The sequence below is a fragment of the Dromaius novaehollandiae genome, chromosome 6 (genome assembly GCF_036370855.1).
Source record: "Dromaius novaehollandiae isolate bDroNov1 chromosome 6, bDroNov1.hap1, whole genome shotgun sequence".
NCBI classification, from domain to species: Eukaryota; Metazoa; Chordata; class Aves; order Casuariiformes; family Dromaiidae; genus Dromaius; species Dromaius novaehollandiae.
In genome coordinates this window covers 18,022,566-18,040,365 of record NC_088103.1, presented here as the reverse complement: position 1 = coordinate 18,040,365, position 17,800 = coordinate 18,022,566, and the positions used below count along the sequence as shown (strand labels likewise).

General features: G+C 38.0%; 1 long non-coding RNA gene across 1 annotated transcript in view; it reads left to right on the top strand.

Annotated features, from left to right (window-relative positions):
- Nucleotides 1-17,800, top strand: part of LOC135328801 (uncharacterized) — a 74,389-nt gene that overhangs the window by 35,609 nt on the left and 20,980 nt on the right. The window contains exon 2 of the long non-coding RNA XR_010389839.1: nucleotides 13,443-13,554. This is a non-coding gene — a long non-coding RNA (uncharacterized LOC135328801). The remainder of the gene's footprint in view (nucleotides 1-13,442; nucleotides 13,555-17,800) is intronic.

Below are 17,800 nucleotides of genomic sequence, written 5' to 3'. Positions count from 1 at the left end.
CGGCAGCTTGCATTAAGGCAATATGGACATTAAGTGCATACAGCAATGTCCCCAGTGGTCTTGCTCATGTTGTATGGGCCACCAAACCAGTATTGTAATAACTGGATGAGACAAGAGGAAAAGCGTATACTCCTTTTTATTGGAGTGAAAGGAAAGGCTGATCTCTGTAAACTAGCCAGGGCAGAGCCCTTACGCTAAAAAGGCCAAGGCTTACACGGACGGCCTCAGCGCTTGATGCAGTGCTATCCTGGTGGGCCTGTGCAGGGTCTTTGTTTCAGTGGCACTGGGGTCATGTCATAATAGTTCATGTCTAGTAAAATAATGAGGTAAGTTGGCTTCTTTCATATGTTTGTTGTCAGGTCATTTGAGGAATCAAGTTCTGGTCACTCTGTTGGTTACCATCACATCAGGCATCCAGAATTTCTTCCCCAACTTTATATGAGAGCTCTGATTCTGAAAGAATCATGCGATTATGGAAATTAGGGATTCAAGAATAATTACATCCATCCAGCTCTGTCAGTACAATGTGTAAAGAATATTATTTCTTATTTATGTGCATATAATCTACCTCTTTCTGTAATGCTGAAAATACTTCCTTTTCTAATTTTAGCCTTATTCTTATATCAATGCAATTGAACTAACATCTTTTCCTGATAAGCAATCACTGAGGTTTTTCTTGAACTTTGTGAAGCACAAATGGTACTCTACAAGTCTATAAAAATATTTTGCAAAGAGCTGCCAAAAAAAAAAAAAAAAAAAAATTTAACAGAAGTGATTCTTTGTCTATAAGCGGTTTCCTTAGTTAACTGTTGGATGAGATGTTCCTGAACAGAGAATCAAAATATTGCCTCCTTTGCGTGCAAAGTAAAATGTAAGTATTTATTATTGTTTTCATCGTATTCCTCCTCTGTATAGCTGTCTGTGGTATATGGAAATAGGACCTAACTATAGCTTCTTCTCTAAACTAATCTTGCCACTTACACAAATTATTTGTGAAGGCTTTTCTTAAAGCTCTGTTTCCCAGTGGGGCTTTTTGTGATAAATATTTTGTCAAGTATTTTTCATAGAAAACTGAAATAGATGAATCTTGCCTTTTATAACAAGGTGAAGAAAGTCATTTTTTTTCCTACCACTCAGTTTCCAAGGTAGATTTTAATTTCCCCCAAGAGAGTAATTATATTGATTGGCTGTGAAATTTGCAAAATGGTGATGGATCTGTGACATCTGCCGCAAGAGTTCAGGGTGTTGCGCTGCAGCCGCCCTCTAGGAAACCTAGGGCATCTTTCTGCTGTGGAGTTGCAGCAATTTCTCTCCAGTCTAAAAGAGATGAAGATTGGCTTTCTGATGAAAATTCTGGACCTGTGAGATGGTCTCTAGCACTGCCAAGAAGTTTGGCTGACTTGCTGAGGCTCCGGTAGCAGTGTAAATCTTTATAATACCAAACTTGGCCAGTCAAAATGCCTCAGGTGAACATGAGTAAGGAAAAGGTATCTGTCCCTTAGTATTCCCTTACCTCACTTCTCAATCACAAAGTGGATGTAACACTTCAATGTCTTGAGGAAAAATGCGTATGCATGTATTTATGCCTTGTCTGTTTGGGCACCCCCAGATGTTCCTGGCCGTGTAGGGCTATGTGCGTGCTTGTCCTCTGAAGCATGCTCTCATGTGGCAGCTACCGCTGAACATCTTTAAGAAGCCCATATCCAAGATGAGCCTTACTGGGCATTTCTACACTTGGGTTGTTTCCACTGATACAGCTTGAGAAGGGCAGATAAAGCTCCACAGAGCGCAGCAGTTCAGCGGGCTCCAGTGCAGGCAGTATGCACTAGTCTTGTGTACCGGCATCTCTGTGCTGCGGGCCTGGCATGCAGCAGCTAACTACTACAGAGTAATGTCAGTCTAGTGCTAAACTGGCAAGCCAGCATGCCTACAGTTACTACAGAGATGTTCTTTTTCTAAATTGGTTGTATTTTGTGCAAAACTAACTAGTTCTCAGTATGGAATGGGTATTCTTTCAGTTAAGTTTCTTGTTTATTTTATGGTGAAGGTCCAATAATGGCTCAGTTTTATTGTGTATGGCATTCTTTTAATGGGATGTAACTTGCCTGTAGTCCTCCATCAGGCTGGTAGAAATACCTTGTAAAAATGTATTGACTGATGAAACAACTGGTCAGGTTCTCAGTGCCTGCAAATGAGCACAGCTGACTTGGAGGTCAGCAAAGCACCAGCAGCTCAGAGCAGCTGTGTTTCTGTTGTGTCTGAGAGCTTTTAACATGGTAGCAGGGAAACTCATCTGTGTGCCTGACCTTCTGGCTAATTCATATTTGGCCTGTTAACATTGCAAGTGCAGGGACAGCATTCAGTAGTTGGGGTTGGAGAGGTAGTATGTGTTGGCCTTCATGGTTATTAAATGCTCTTTTCCAAACTGCACCTGCTTCTAAAGATGTAACATAAAGTGGCCATTCAAGTTTTGCCATTCAGTGGTTTCCACAGGCGGTAGTTTTTGGAAAAAACTTGGTTTAGAAATATCAAGTGGACACTGTTACATGAGATGTATAATAGGATAGAGAACTAATTATAATGAGATCTGACAGATGAGGTTGAGAAATGCAGTTTCACAGGCAGATATTTGTGTATATCGTTGCTTGTAGAGCTCCTTTCTCACAGAACTCCTTCCACCATTGACAGTTAGTTATCACAGTCTGCATGGGCTCATACCTAGGGATAAGTATTTCTAGTATTTCTTTTTCTTAGTATTTCTGCTAAGAAAACAAGTTCGTTAGCCTCTACTGCCTTAATATAGAGGCCTGAATTGTAATTTTAAAGTCTACGCAAATAACAGGCAGTATAAAGTCTGGCATTAAGGGAGGAGGAAGACACCCAAGCCCTATAAATTAGCTATAAGCCTTTTCACAGTATCTTTTTTTTTATATATAGAAGAGTTAATTTTCACCCGGTTTGACCCAACCACCAATATTCACACTTTCTTTGTACCTCTCAACAATGGTAATAGACTAAGATATGCTCTCAGCTTTGTCTTGGATCAGATTACTTGGTTTTTGTAACTTTTTTCACCACAGTAACAAGGTGCCTAGATCTTTTCTGAAATCATGGATCTGAGAGTGGTCTGAGATAGGTTGAAAAAGTTACTACAATAAATCTATACAGAAATGGAGCAGTATCCAAGTTCAGAGGTGGGCTTTGCATCTCATCCGGTGAGAATTAAAAGCAAAAATGGGAGTCAAATTGGAAAACTAAAATGCTTGAGTTTGCAAAGGTCTAAAAAAGTCCTAATTCTTTGACAAAAGTGTACACTTGTCAAAAGTTTTTTTCCTTTTGAGGAGAATCTTAATCTAAAAATCTTTGAGTTGGTTCACTTTTAGGAGACTGGCCGCTTCTATCGGAATACTAGTAAATTCCCTTTTGGTCCATATCACATTCATGTTACTAATTGCTTGTGAGGGTTCTTGGCCATTAACAACATAAACTCAATCTTCAAATTTTAGTTTGCTGTTTTTACTGCAATGCTAGATGTCAGGCCAATTTTATTGCTCTGGTTATTTCATTGATTCACTAGAATAGCCTCTTAGTAGAATTTGCCTTATTTTATTTCAAGTTCATTGCATGTGCCAAAAATGATGTTAAAGTGACTGCATTTGGCAGATTTCTCTCTTCCTGAAATACCTCCTTCATCAGCTGCTAATAACATTTTATGTAAGAAGTTAGCTTACAAATCCTACTGATGCAAAGATTTCTTAGCATCAACTTTTAAAATCTTTCAGTGACCTCAAGGAGTAAACTTGATCGTCAAGATGAACTGCCACTTAATACTTTGACCTTCTTAAATTTCAGTTAACACTTCCAATGTTTTCTTGAATCTGATTCATTTGAACATAAAAATTCCAAGTCTAACACTACAGATGCAAATCCGTAGTTAATGAAAGAGCTTCCTTGGACAGAAGCAGTTTAACGATAAACTCGGAGCCCTGTAATTTAGGAAAACCAAACATTACAGTTTCAGGACAATACTTAGCTGCCTGGCAGGCCATCCTGTTCAGCTCCTGAAAACTCTGCTTTCCACTGCTGAACTGAGTTGTAGCAGTGACCTGTGAACTCCTGATGCATCTGCTAGTGCAGTCTGTCAGGTTATTTGTATCTTTTGCCTCAAAGCAATATAGCAGCATATACAGTTGTCTCTGTAATCTCCCAATGCGCAATGGCGAAAGAAGAACCTGCGTGCTGCAGTGAAAGGAAGGGATAGGCTGGGAGCAAGGGAAGGGGTGCAACTTTGATTTGCTGATGACTGGCATGACTTTTGCACTCCTGCTGGTTCAGCACCGAGCATACTGTAAGTCAACGTATGTGCCCTAATGTACATTCTTCCATTCTTTGTCAAAGTAGTTTTTAAATGGCACAATTTAAGGACTTAAACCATTTCCTTCTGAAAGATGTGAGCTGAATCCAATCACCATTTAGAAGGTGAAAAACCCTTGTATTTCCAAAATACCATCTAAACCTCCAAATATTATCTAGTGTTCTGGAGGAATTTCTGTGGCAGCAACTGACAACTTCATGTATTTGTTTTTACAGAAGTCTTACTTATTTTGATAAATCAAAGTGCTGCCAGGGTGCTCATCTGCCACAGAACTTATTTTTCATGTTATCTATTTTATGAACAAGAAATGAAAAATCTTTCTGTAGTTATCTGATTTGTGTGGAGAAGAAAATGCATGTATTAAGTTCTGCAGGAGAAATACACTTGCACACGTGCCCATGCACACCGTCATAGTTATGCATATACAGACATATACACATGAATGTGCCTAGGGTGAGCTCGGTCTAGAAAACAAAAGTATGTATCTTCGGGGGCGGGGGGGAGAGGAGGGAGTGAAACAGTGTAATCGTTAGACCACATATAAAAATAACATATCATTATGGTCCTTTCCAAACAGGTGAACTCACTTGTAGGTTTTTCATTACAGACAAGTTGGCTTTATCTTTCCCTGTGGGCAGGTCAACAGCCCTGTGGGTAGCTTGGTCCTGTGCATCCTAGGGAAGGACCTGTGCATCTTTGAAATGCAGGGGAAGGAGGCAGATGAGACAAGAAGTCTCCAAAGATATGGTTCTTTTTTTAAGAATATCTGTAAAATATATAATGTTTAGAAATGTTTCCCACAAGGCTTGCAGGTGTTCTGTTTACAGTCAGACCACTGTCTGGGGAACTTCAGGGTTGCAGAAACTAAATATATTATGATGCTGAATATCTATTTTAGTGGCATGAGACTAGCATAACTGGATTCTGACATCCAATTCCCTGGATAATGACTGTCCATATTACTGAACATCCAATAACTTTTTCCTTTAATAAATATCTTAAGCTATTTTTGTCGTTGTTGCTGTATGTATGAAGGTGACTTCCCAGAGTAGGAAACTGCATTTTCCATGCATGAGACAAGTTACATTTTCACAATAAGCAGAAACTGATACTGGGGCTAAAAGGCATGCATGTTTTTTAATTTACAGTGTGGTTTCTTTTCAGAATATCCTGTCTGTTGTGATCTACATTTAGTTCTGATGAACTTTATCTCAAGCTATGTATGCAATACTATCACAGCTCAATGAGCTCAGAACATCAGGATTTTCATTCAGCCTCTCTGAGACTTTAGAATCTGTCCTCTAGAGTGAGAGGCCTAGAAATTCACTGAAATTAATGCTGAATTTTAGAGTATTGCAATTTTTAATCAGGCCTTTCATTAAATGTGATTCATGGAGGTTCTCCCTAGCTTTCTTTTTGCATACCTGTGGGGAGGCACCTCTGATAACCAGCAGACAGACTGTAGCCACTCTGACAGTGGACATGGCACATATTCAGTGTGCAAAGAGATCTCACTGCAAAGTGTGAGATAAGGAGCTGGCCCTTTGACATATTGAATAGATGAAACAATTGTGAAAGTACTTAGTTTGCATAGCAAGAAGTGAGATTTCACATGACTTGTTGTAGCAGCAGAAGTGAATTTAGATTTACTGGAAAGTGAGGTGCACCCTCCAAAGAGTGTTACTCTTTCTCTTTCAGTGTTCTGCCTTTCCTTAAATAGTTGCTCCTGGCTGGGGGAATAACTGCTGAGAATGAAATGCAGGAGAAGACTTAAACCCTTCACCTCAGTCTTGCCACTGCAGTAGGTTAGAGAAAGTCAGTATCATTGTCAAACTATCATCCTTTGCAGCTGGGACACATAGTTATGAGGGAAGTATACCATCCTCAATGTTTTTCCACAGATTTTGGGAAATACTGCATTCGAACTTAAAGCTTAGAATGAACCTTTAGCAAGCCTAAAAGTCAAAAGAAGGATTTCTTATAACGGTGTAATTACTCCAGACCTTGCAACCTAGGCGCTTGTTTTTGTAACTCATCTTCTCCTGAGCTTCTTACTATAGACTAAAAATGTCTTGTTTAATAAAACAGTTTAGGGGCCAATAATCAAATTACCAAATTCGACTTTTTACCTGACACCTTTGAAGGGGGGAAGGGAAACCACATTACTGCTGGAATGTATTAAATCTTTATAGACAGGGCTGTAAAGAAGGTGTAAGGGAAGACAAGAGCTTATCTTCTCCTCCTAATCCAGTACATAAACAAATTTTCTCTAATTTAAGCCTGAAATTACTCAGTGATTGTCTGTTGTAACTGTCTTTCTTTTTTCTTCTCTTTACAATCAGATTAGATGGCAGTGATCTAAATACTTTATCTGTGACTGTAAAATTAAGTGTTGGGTAAATACAATTTATTCCTATTTTATAGCCTGTGAGAGGTTGTAAAGGAGAAAGTTTAATATCTTACAGTCTAAGAAAGAGAGAAAATACATTGTGGTGTTAGACTGTTTTGTGGGCCACATTGCTCTCCAAAGCTGAATTTTGGTCAAGGGAAAAATTAGAGACCGGGATTAAATGCTGAAAATTTCATCTTTGAATGTTGATAAATTCTCTTAATTACCCTATAACCAAAATTAACTATTTTAAATGTCAGAATAGGGACATTGGTTTGCTTGAGTCATAAGTACATAATCAAAGTTAACAGTTCAGTGAGATTTACAGTTGCACTACAAGCCTGCTAGCCACTGGCCTGCAAGACATGAGGAGATAAAACAGTGAGAAGTCTGCCACCAATTTCATGGTATGTGCTCCATGGGTGTGCTTTGCATGCTAATTAAAATCGAGTGGATGTGCACACTTCAGTGCATGTCTTCTAAATAAAAAACTCAGATGCTAGTTTTGTACAACCTAAGCTAGTATAATATTGAACCTTTGCTCATGCATCTTCCAGAACTTAAAATTAGTGATCCCACAGTATTGACATATGTTTTGCAGTGTTGAACCCATATACATCATACATGAAAACATAACTTACTTTCACATGTTTTCATTACTATCAAGCAAATCTTCTATCAGTCCTTAACAAAAGCAAGAAACTAGTTATTAACTAATATAGCTCTACAAATTTGACATCTAAAATATAAAAATCCCTCTTAGAAAAAAATCTCAAACATACAAAAATGCTAAAAAGAAAAATTCTGGACACTGTAAATAAGTACATTTTCTGACATGAATATAATGAATTTTTCACTGTTTCATTAGCTTGCCTCATAAATCGGTCTATAAAGCCTTTAAAACACGAGTTTTCTTAGAACCCAAAGAGTTGGTTGTGTTGCTTCACAGGAGCGCTGGCAGGTGACCCAGGTGGCTAACTGTGAAAATACTCAGTGTTTCTGGAGGGCCAGCAGTATATCACAAGGACAGCTGCAGTGCCTTGTTTTGGTATATTCAGTGTTTTCCCCACCTTATCTTGACATGCCCTTTTAAGAGCTGTGGGGCTACTGACTACCTGGGGCTATTGACCAACAACCCTGTTGTCATATGAAGGTCGCTGCTGTTCTCGAGAGGAAGTGCTCTGCGTACATCCTTCTAAGGGGACCAGCTCTGAATTAAAGCAGGTAGAGACAGTTTAGACCTACTACAACATGGGATAGGTTTTGTTTGAAGTTTTCCACATACTGACTGCCTCAGTCAAACTGTCCCTCTTCTGTGCCAGAACTTGGAAGAAATGTTTACTACAGAGACAGTCATGACAGCCTGAAGATGGGGGGGGGCAGGGGGGGAAGGGAAGTAGAAGCCATTTAATTTCAGTTTCATCACAGAATAATCTAAATAGTTCATTTTCACAAGATGACAAACTGTAATACTTAGGGTTAAAAGGTATATTATACCAAAACAGTAAAATCATTAATTCCAATATTGGAAAATCAAAAATGATCATCAGACCTGTATACTGAATCAGTGTTTAACATCAGCTATTACCATGGAGCATACTAATTCGCATTAATATAGAGCATTTCATTTTTGCAGTGACACTTTCTTCTTTGAACTGCGTCTTGATCTTGTGTTTCTCACCGGCTTGTTCAGGTCTTGCAGCAGTGCTTTCCCAGGCCAGGCCCCCGCTGCAGCCGTGGCAGGCTCCCGCAGCAGTGCGCTTGACAGACCCTGCGTTCACTTCAGCAGTTCCAGAATCACTGAACCAATCTGCTTAAATCTGAATTTAAGTTAATGCGTGCATGTGTCTGTCACAGTGCTGATAGTGCATTCCATTTCCAAAACTCATGCAGAAATGATTTCCCTATTCTCCTGCACTCAAAAAGAAAAAATAAATCAAGTCTGCTTCCATTTTTCATATCCCTATGTACAGGGAGTCGTCCTTGCCAAACAGGCCTGCTCCGGGCCCAGTATTGCTCTGAGCTTTACAGCCTTATTAATGTGTCAGTCAGAGATAATTCAAGGACTGTTGATGGAAATATCTTAATAGATGTGGAAGAAGTAGAGAAGCTCTGGGTGCAACAAACCCTCCTTCAGTTCTGCAAGCCCTTCTGAATTCATTTCAAATATGGAAAAGGGGATGTTTGTTCAGACTCTTGTCTGCTTTTTAGCAGCATGCTAACTGTTCTTATTAAAAAGTCTACCAATCTTTTCTGGACTCTCTTTCAATCAACCCAGCTACTACAACCCTACAACAACATACTGGTACACCAGCATATCTGAGAGAAGTTACGTTTATTCAAATCACACAAGATCTTGGATGCTTTCCATGCTCTAATTTTTTATTCCATGACAAACTTCAAACTGCAGTGGAAGAGGTAATGGTCAAAATCTTAACTACAGTGGGATTTTGTTTCAATTCCATGTGCCTGAAGACAATTTGTGACAGAATACACGTAAATGAGGCATTATATTCTTCTTAACCAGAACTCTTGCTAGAAGGCAGTGGTGTGTTTTTGTTATTATTCAATGCTCTAAGCTGCTTTTACTATTCTAAGCATTGCATGCTAATGTTTTAAAGTGTTAACATGCCAATATTATGGCTCTAAGGTTGTTGAGTGATTCTGTTTGTTTTGGAAATATTGTAAGTTCAATTCTGTTAAAGCAAAGGGGAAAAAGGAGAATAAAAGCAAATAATATTGTTTACAGAAATACTCACTGCTATAGGCTGGCTGAGGGAACAGGGTAAACACTTTCTCTTGCATGTTAATTTTGGCATGCACTTGGGTAGTATTGTCATGACATGCAAACTTGATGGTCTCTCAGTCTGAACAGATGAGTGAAGAACGCTGCATTTAGTTATTTAGGTGCCCTTTTGTGGGTAATTGCATGGCATTTGGAGGTAGGATTTCATGTTTGGAGATGGTGCTACAAATAACGATGGGGAAAGAGCAGTGTGGGTGAAATGTAGGTGCATAACAACTCTAGAAATGCAGCTTGGCAGCTAGCAGGTAGAAAGTGAACGTTGCTGACAGCTGGAGGACAGTAAATACCAATAAATGCAATGAGGTGGCACATAACAAATCTGGCATCGTACTGCAGATAATTGAAAAGATCTAGGCACTTCTGTAAAATTTTGTGCTTCAGCCCAGTATGTAGGTATACGAAAGAGTACTGGCAAGACTGGGTAAAGTGCAATGCAAATGAAATTTTAATGACTGGCTTTGAGATTTCACATTATAATTCACTCAAATGAGATGAGAGAAAAATCATAGATAGTTTCAGCAGTTATGTCACTGCTGAAAATAAGCCAATTTTCACTCTCATTTCTGCTCTTTAGTTAAAATGCAAATGGCAGTTTGACCTTAGATGGCCAATATTTTGGCAGTTCAGAAAAGCATGCCCATCCTTCCCCCTTTTTTTATATGCTCAGTAGTACTAGGCAACAAAATACATTTGCATATAGCCAACTCAGTCATATGGGACAAATTGCAGCAAGAGAAGGTATTGCAAAATTGTAAAGAAGTGATGGAAATGTTGTTTTTGAGCCACTCCTTTTAAAGCGGTTTTTAATAGACCCAAGTGAATAACAGGACAACTTCCTTCAGATTAGCCCTCCAAATTTACAAGTGGCTGAAGCTGTTTATTGGCTACAGTGGATTTCCCGCATGCTCCACACTAGGGTAGCATGTAGTGTTATCTCGCTGGAGGGAGCGGGGACGGTGTTCAGAGCTGTATCATCCCACAGTTCCTCAGCAAAGTCGCTTTCTGTCCCTTCTGTGGAGCAGTGGCAAATGACCCCTCTCCTGCCTGCAGGGCAGGTGCCAGGCAGGAAAGGGCCAGCCTTGCCTTGACTTCTGAAGTCTTCGTGCAACGATTACCCATTTACATGATCTAAACTTATATATTTTCACTGATCTTGAAGGATTGATTTAAGAGCTGGAATTTTTGATTGTTTATCTGTCTGCATTTTTTCAAGTTTTTTTAATAAAACAAGATGCTCCTGTTCCTATGCAGGAAACCAGTTAGGATTTACTGTGTCTTGCTTATCTCAAATCTGCTGGGACTCCTGTGATAGCTGCTAGCTACACAATTAACTAACAGATCTCAACCCTGTGTCCGTTAATTTTTCTTTCTTCATCAACGCTAATCTCAATGTAAGCAGTTCATGAATATGGTCCTCCTCTTGCCCCACCAAAATAACCTTGGAAGCAAAGAAGGGAGCCCTTTGCTTGGAAGCAAAGAAACTGTTCTTTTTAGTTCAGGTTGACCAAAACATTCCTGTTACTTGCAGTAACTGTTTTAAAATTATAGTTCTAGTTAAAAAAAAAAAAAAAAAATTACTTGTAGTACTCCTTGCTATTCCCTGTTTCTTCATCCTGACTCAAGGCTAAGGCAGATTAGGTTAGGAATTCATCTAAAGTGTCAAGCAGGTAGGAGGTGAGTAAACATGTGCTTATCAAATTGCCCATATCTTACACTGATAGAGGCAAGAGAGTAATGCGACAATCTTAACAGGCACAGTGTATACCAGCGGAAAAAGGCTTGCCAGGAGACTGATTCCAATCTAAATTAGTGTCACAACAGCTTCTTACACCCCGAAGAACTTTCCTTTGGACTGAATGTTTGGGGCTGCCCTAACGGTTTAAACATTCAGTACTATTGCCCTACGGCCACTGAGCGAAGGGGGAGAAAGCTCTGCAGCCTTGTAGGAGGCAATGAAAGGAAAGCAGTGGAAAGGAGTGTGAGGGAAAATGTCTAAACTCCAAAACTCTTCTTCATACAACATGGCTCATATACAATTTTTTTGTCACAAATCTTTACCGTGCCTACTGTGAGTTAGACCTGGTGTAGAGGGTAAGCTCCTCAAGTGGTACGAATTGTTGTGACTCCACTGACAACAATTTGAATTAAAAGTTCAGTTCCTGAAGTTTAAGGTGCGTGGTAAATAGTGGGATATAAACATATTGGGTATATTTTCTATGTAAAGAAATTTTTTATTATTATTATTTGGTAGGCAGCTAGCTGATGCTTCTTTGAAATGTTAATTTAACAGAAAACAGGGCTGCCTGTATTTAATTTAGAAACAGGCAGAAAGATTTCTGGGGAAAATCCTGGAAGATCAGCCTACAAGAATACTTCCAAAGGTTTTGGTAGTCATCTTACTGAGTGTAGTAGATTGGTTGCATAAAATATTGCTTAGTATTAAACAAGCTGTTCAAAAGTAACTCTAAGTTTCTGATACCACGTGCTTTGAAACCAAGAAAAATCTCCCATTAATTTCTAAGATAATAGGCCTTTTCATCATATAGAAAATGTGTGGGGTGTGGTTTTTTAATTCATTATCATTGTACTGGAAAAACATTGATCTAAGATTTTTAGGGATCTCCCAGAGGATAAGATCAGTGAATTGTTGCCAGGTCTTTATTTCTCTATTGGAACCAATGATAATTCTGTTTGTATCTCTGATACTTGCAGATGAAGTTAATCCTACAACTGGAAATATGGAGATATACTATGAGTGTCAGATATATTAGAAAACAGAGAATACTGTGTGTTTTATATGCACATGTATCTATATATAGAAAATATTACACAGAACACAAAACAGTGTATGTGTTTGTGTGTGTATATATTTGGAGTACAATGAACTAAGAATAAATCAAATGCTTTGCTCACTTAGAAATAGTTGTGAGACTGACATATTTGTTAGTTAACTATGATTTAATGTTTAGTCTAGACCATTAGGAGGTTTAAGTCTGAACAAGCACTGTTAAACAGATAAAGATCACTTTTTGATATGTTACTTGTTTAGCTTCCTTTGAAATACTACAGTATCCAATTCAACAGCATGACAGTTATGTAAAAATGTCCTTTAAGTGAACTGTAGTCTTACAATAATAGTACAAGATGGCCAAAATCCAAACCGACCAATGGGTTATTTCATTAGTATTGGAAGAGTTCACCACAGTTTTGCTCCTACACTTCACATTTGTGAATACAAAAATATTCATAATGTAAAGAAAGCTTTTTCAACTCTTGAAATGGAGGGATGGAGATATGAGCATTAAAAGGTGTCTCAGATTACCTTGTACTAAAACAAACATTTCTCCCAAAAATGGGATTTGGTGCCAGATTCCAAATTTTCCTAAATATTCAGAATTAGCTTTTTTGTTGAGAAGGACTTTTGGTATGAAATATATTCTGTAAAAAGTATGTATTGTCCTAGAACTGGGAGGTAAGAAAGGATGATAATTAAACATTAATGAAAATCATTAAAAAGATGTGTAGTTGTAGAAGTAGACCATCAGACTAGATAAAGGAAAGTTGATTTTTATTCCTTTGTGTTTGTTTTCTGTATTTAAAATTAGGATGATTCCTTTCCTACGTTTTCTCAGATTATATTATAGATGCCAAATGAGAAATAAATGTTAGGTGGCATTGTAGCAGGAGTAATGACAAATGTATAAAATATTCTCCTTCAAGATATGAGAAGATAGTTTGTTTCTTCAGTTTTAGTTTTCCCTGATAATCATGTAACAAAAAAAGACAAGCTCTTATACAAAAGATCTGTGTAATGCATCTCTTACTAGTACAAAGTCTATATAACATAAGTTCTGCATAAATCTTATTTTCAGGGTGGAAGGTGGAAAATGCATCTTCTGAGCCGAAGACGAAGCTGAGACGAAGTTCACACCTGAGTGTAATCAACCTCCTACCTTTGGCAGTAAAAACTGGAAAAGAGCCAAGGTACAAGAGAGTCATGTAGGTTCTAATCTACCTTATGCATTATCAGCACAGGTTTCAGGAGTTTTGTTTTCTTAAATTAGCTGATTCCACACTTGCTGAAGTTGTTGTTAATTTTCACCAATTCCAGTTGCACAGATGTGTTAAATTCCAATCACTTGTAAGCTGAGCATGTTTTATGTGGCAGGAGCAATATGGAAGGAAGAGACCAAAACAGAAGATACACCTCAAATAGAATGTGCAAATGCTCTCCAAATAAATAAGAATTATCCTTGTATTTTCCAGTGTGTTATGTTAATTGTAAATTATTGTTCACTTTTAAGATAAAACATTATTTTTCCATTTTTCTAAGTCTGTGAAAATGGCATGGCATTTAAGCAAGCTGGATCTTTTTAGCCTTCCTCATGCTAAGTGTTTATTCCTTTAAAAAAAAAAGTGTAAATTGATTCTCCATATGTATGGACTTTCAAACTAAGATTTATTAGAGAAAGTCAATGCAAATTACTGGGCCTGTTTTTAAAAAAAAAAAAAAAAAAAAAAAAATTGAAAAGCTATAAGAACTGTCAGTCTTTCCATAGCACTTGAGTGTATTTAGAACTAAAGCATGACTTGAAAATAGAGACGCAAACCAGGATATATATATTTTTAGAAGTTTTGGCGAGAAAAGTAGGTCTGTAGTGTTAACAACGGCAGCTCATTTCCGAAACATAAAAACGTTTCTGGGATATTCAACTTATTTTGCTATTGTTCAGTGAAGTGTTGCTTGCCTTCCTACTGAGCACATCGTGTTCAATCTGTAATGCAAATAGATTCAGTTCCAATTCATTTCATCCCTATGTTTCACTTGTTTGTATCCCACAGAGCTATTCTTTCAATGCCAGATATCTGCTTACTTTACTTCATTTCTTTTTTCATTTATTCATTGTCCTGCTGCACAACTGAGCTACACATTCTATCTGTCAATAAGGTATATTTGAATACGTGGCTATTTATCTAGAATAATAATGGTCAGCTGCTACTAAAACTGGCAAGATGACTGTCTAACATGGATTTGCATGGTTTTATTGAGATGCTCATTAATTCTGACCTTTTAATATGGCTTTGTAGATCAGATGATTTTAAATTTTAAAAATGCTTATTAGAAAGCTCTCCATATTACCTACTTTCATACTACATACATGCATGTATATTTATCTTTTGCTATTTTGTATACAAAGCAAGCTCCTTATGTAGAAATTTCTTTCAGTTATGCATATAGATGCACATCAGGATTGCTTTCAAAGTTAGCTGAGTCTCATTGTGCTGAATTGAATTTAGTATTGATGAATTTCAGTGACAAGAACGATCTGTCAAAAATTTCTACACAAACCTTCTACTCACTTCCAAATACGAATCTTTTCAACACTACTGAATGTCAGAAACGCTTCTCAGCATTTTTTTCAATATGTTTTTTCTTTTGAGTAGAGTACTACAGAGAGATTGTGGGTTTATTTTCTTTTTGCATGTTCCCCAACATATCTCAACCAATAAGGAAAGTGGTATTTGCACCTTTGCTGAGTAATACTAGAGCTAAAGAGTTGTTGAACTCTCCAGGGAAAATTGGCTCTTGCTATAAGTTCATTCTATCTTAGACCTAGTATTTCAAAGGGATTTACTTTCAGGAAATTTAGATGACCTTGGAATTTGCAGCATACATATGCAAGTGGTGGACTGAATGTTGACTATTTCAGCTTAACAGTAATAGCTTTTACTCAGTCATAGAATCTTGACAACCAGATCTTAATGAGGCTGGAGCATGCAGGTGCCCCTTGCTGTTCTCTGAAATTGTTCCGTTTGGGATACTCCTATTAGATTGCACAGTGACTGGCTCATTTTTTTGCTTCTGCATTGATGCTTTGAGGAGTGTTTTGTGGTCTTCACCAACCTTTCCATCCTTATTCATATTGCAGTTGAGCTGGAACTTGAACTTATGTTAGTAAGATATATAGTGTACTTCTTAGCAAAAGCTGTAAGTGTATGCTGAAGAACTGTAGTTGTGGCAAAAAGCCACTTGCCCCAGCATCTTAAAGGCCAAAACCAGCCAGGGGTAATGGGCTTATGGCCTTTGTGTGCTAAGCACCAGTAGTGGGCAAAATCTTGCCCTTGCTCTTTTTCCTCAGCTCAGCCAGGAAGGGTTTTCAGCCTTCCTTCTGTAGCCACCTCCCTGTTTTGGAAACTGAGGAACCTCTTCTGAATGGGCAGGTGTGGTTGTTGCATTTCCAGGCAGTGAAGGGAATCAAATAATGTTGGATTAATGAATAATGATGAATAATGTCCTTTCCTGCTAAGGAAATCCCAGCTTTTGGAGGCTATGAACCTTGTTCCCCATGTATATATAATGTATTGGATATACTGTATACAATTATGGAAATGAGGTTATATGAAGCATAGTACTACATTTCTCATTAGAGAGAAATATGGGGTGGGGGGGATGATAGGCCTAGGAGTAGATGCCTTTCATGTTGTTTGAGGGACCCTGTAATAGAATTATTTTGAAAGTCTGGACCATATTATCAGTTGTTCAACTTCCAGGTAAACACCTCCTGAAGGAATGCCTCTTCAGTTCCCCAAATCTCCCAAGGAAAGTCTGTCCTATGCTCTGTCTGTAGTCATCGCTATCATGACACTAGCTTATATTCTAAATAAAGATCCTGTCAGTCTTAAAGCTACTATCCCAGTAGAAATCCCCAGCAAAGAAGACAGAAGATAAAAGAGCAATTAAAAAACTAGGAGTTGAATGACAGAATGAAACAAAGTCTGCAGGAATTTTATTGAAAGATTTGGGGTGTCTTCATATGTTGCAAGGAAAATACTTCTTTGCTGAAGGACATCTGTGCAAGCTGAACTGAGATCTAAAGTGGAGAGCAAAATTTTTCCATGATAGGCCTGATCATTATCAAACTGGACACACTTGCTAGGATTTTACGTTAAAACATCTTCCTATATAGCCCTGTTTTGCTGTTGTGCATACAGACGCATGTTCTTTCCCATGTGGTTGTCTCACCATAAAGAGATTCACTCATGAAAAATGTGGGAAAAGATTCTTAACGAGTGCAGTCATAACTAGAACGTGCCAGAATTGCCTTCAGAGGCACTAGGAGCTTACTATTCCCGTATGTCAGATAACTGAACAGCATGCTTCACATGGGTACCTCTGAGCTGAGAGAACAAGGAGCAGCATCCTGCATCCTTTCTTATAGCTTCCTGCTATTGGTAGGACAGTCTGGTCCTGGGAGGGGGAAAACCAACATCTCTGCCTGGTGTATCTGACTATACAGACTACGTATCAAAGTCACAGATTCTGAAAAAAATAGTCCAACACACCAGCCTGGTGTGTGTTTTCCTTCCCACTAGGACTTTCTCCAACATTTAGCTCTGTATTATTCAGTGTCTCTTACGGAACCTCTTTAGCTTACAAAGTGAAGCATGTAGATAAGTCCTTGTAGAGCAGTATCTTGAATAAGAAGTGATGTTTTAGAATTTTATTCTGAAGAGGTAGATCACTTTTCCCCCCATTATATTAGTACTCATAAATGCAAAAAAAGCTTCAATTTTTCCTTCAGTGTTTCACTTCCAGAACCAAATTTTACTCTCATGAATACTACTTAAAATTAAATTCTGAACTCAGAGGCTGGTGCTTTTACACCAGAGAATGTATAATGTAAATGGAATATGGCAGGCTTTCTAAAACCACTCAACAGGACCCTAGTGCATAGGCAGTTAAATCAGCCAGCTTGCAGTGAGCCCAAACTCCTTACAACTAGAACCATGCACACAGAAATAATTACTTAGTCTGATTCTGATAAGAGAAAATTAAATGTAAATGTTCTACCTTGCTAGTCAATGCTGCAGTGGCCTAAATTTTCTAATCATGAGGTCTCAGACCTGTGGCTGAATAAAAACCAGGAAAAGATGACTTAACATATTCTAAAATTTCCAACCTTCCTTCTTTAATCTGTCCTTTGTTTCCTTTTGCTGTGAGTACTTGAAAAAATGAAAACCCTAGTGATTTCTCTAGGGTTTTTTTTTTGATTGTGAGAATGACATTCAGTCAGTGCCTTGATCAATCTTAAGAACAGAAATAGAATATCAAAATCACAATGTAAAATTCACACTAATGTCCCTACATTACACATATGAAAAATAAAAAGGGTTCAATTTAAAGAAACAAATCTACCTAAAGGAATAATCAATTTTTAGGCATGAGCCC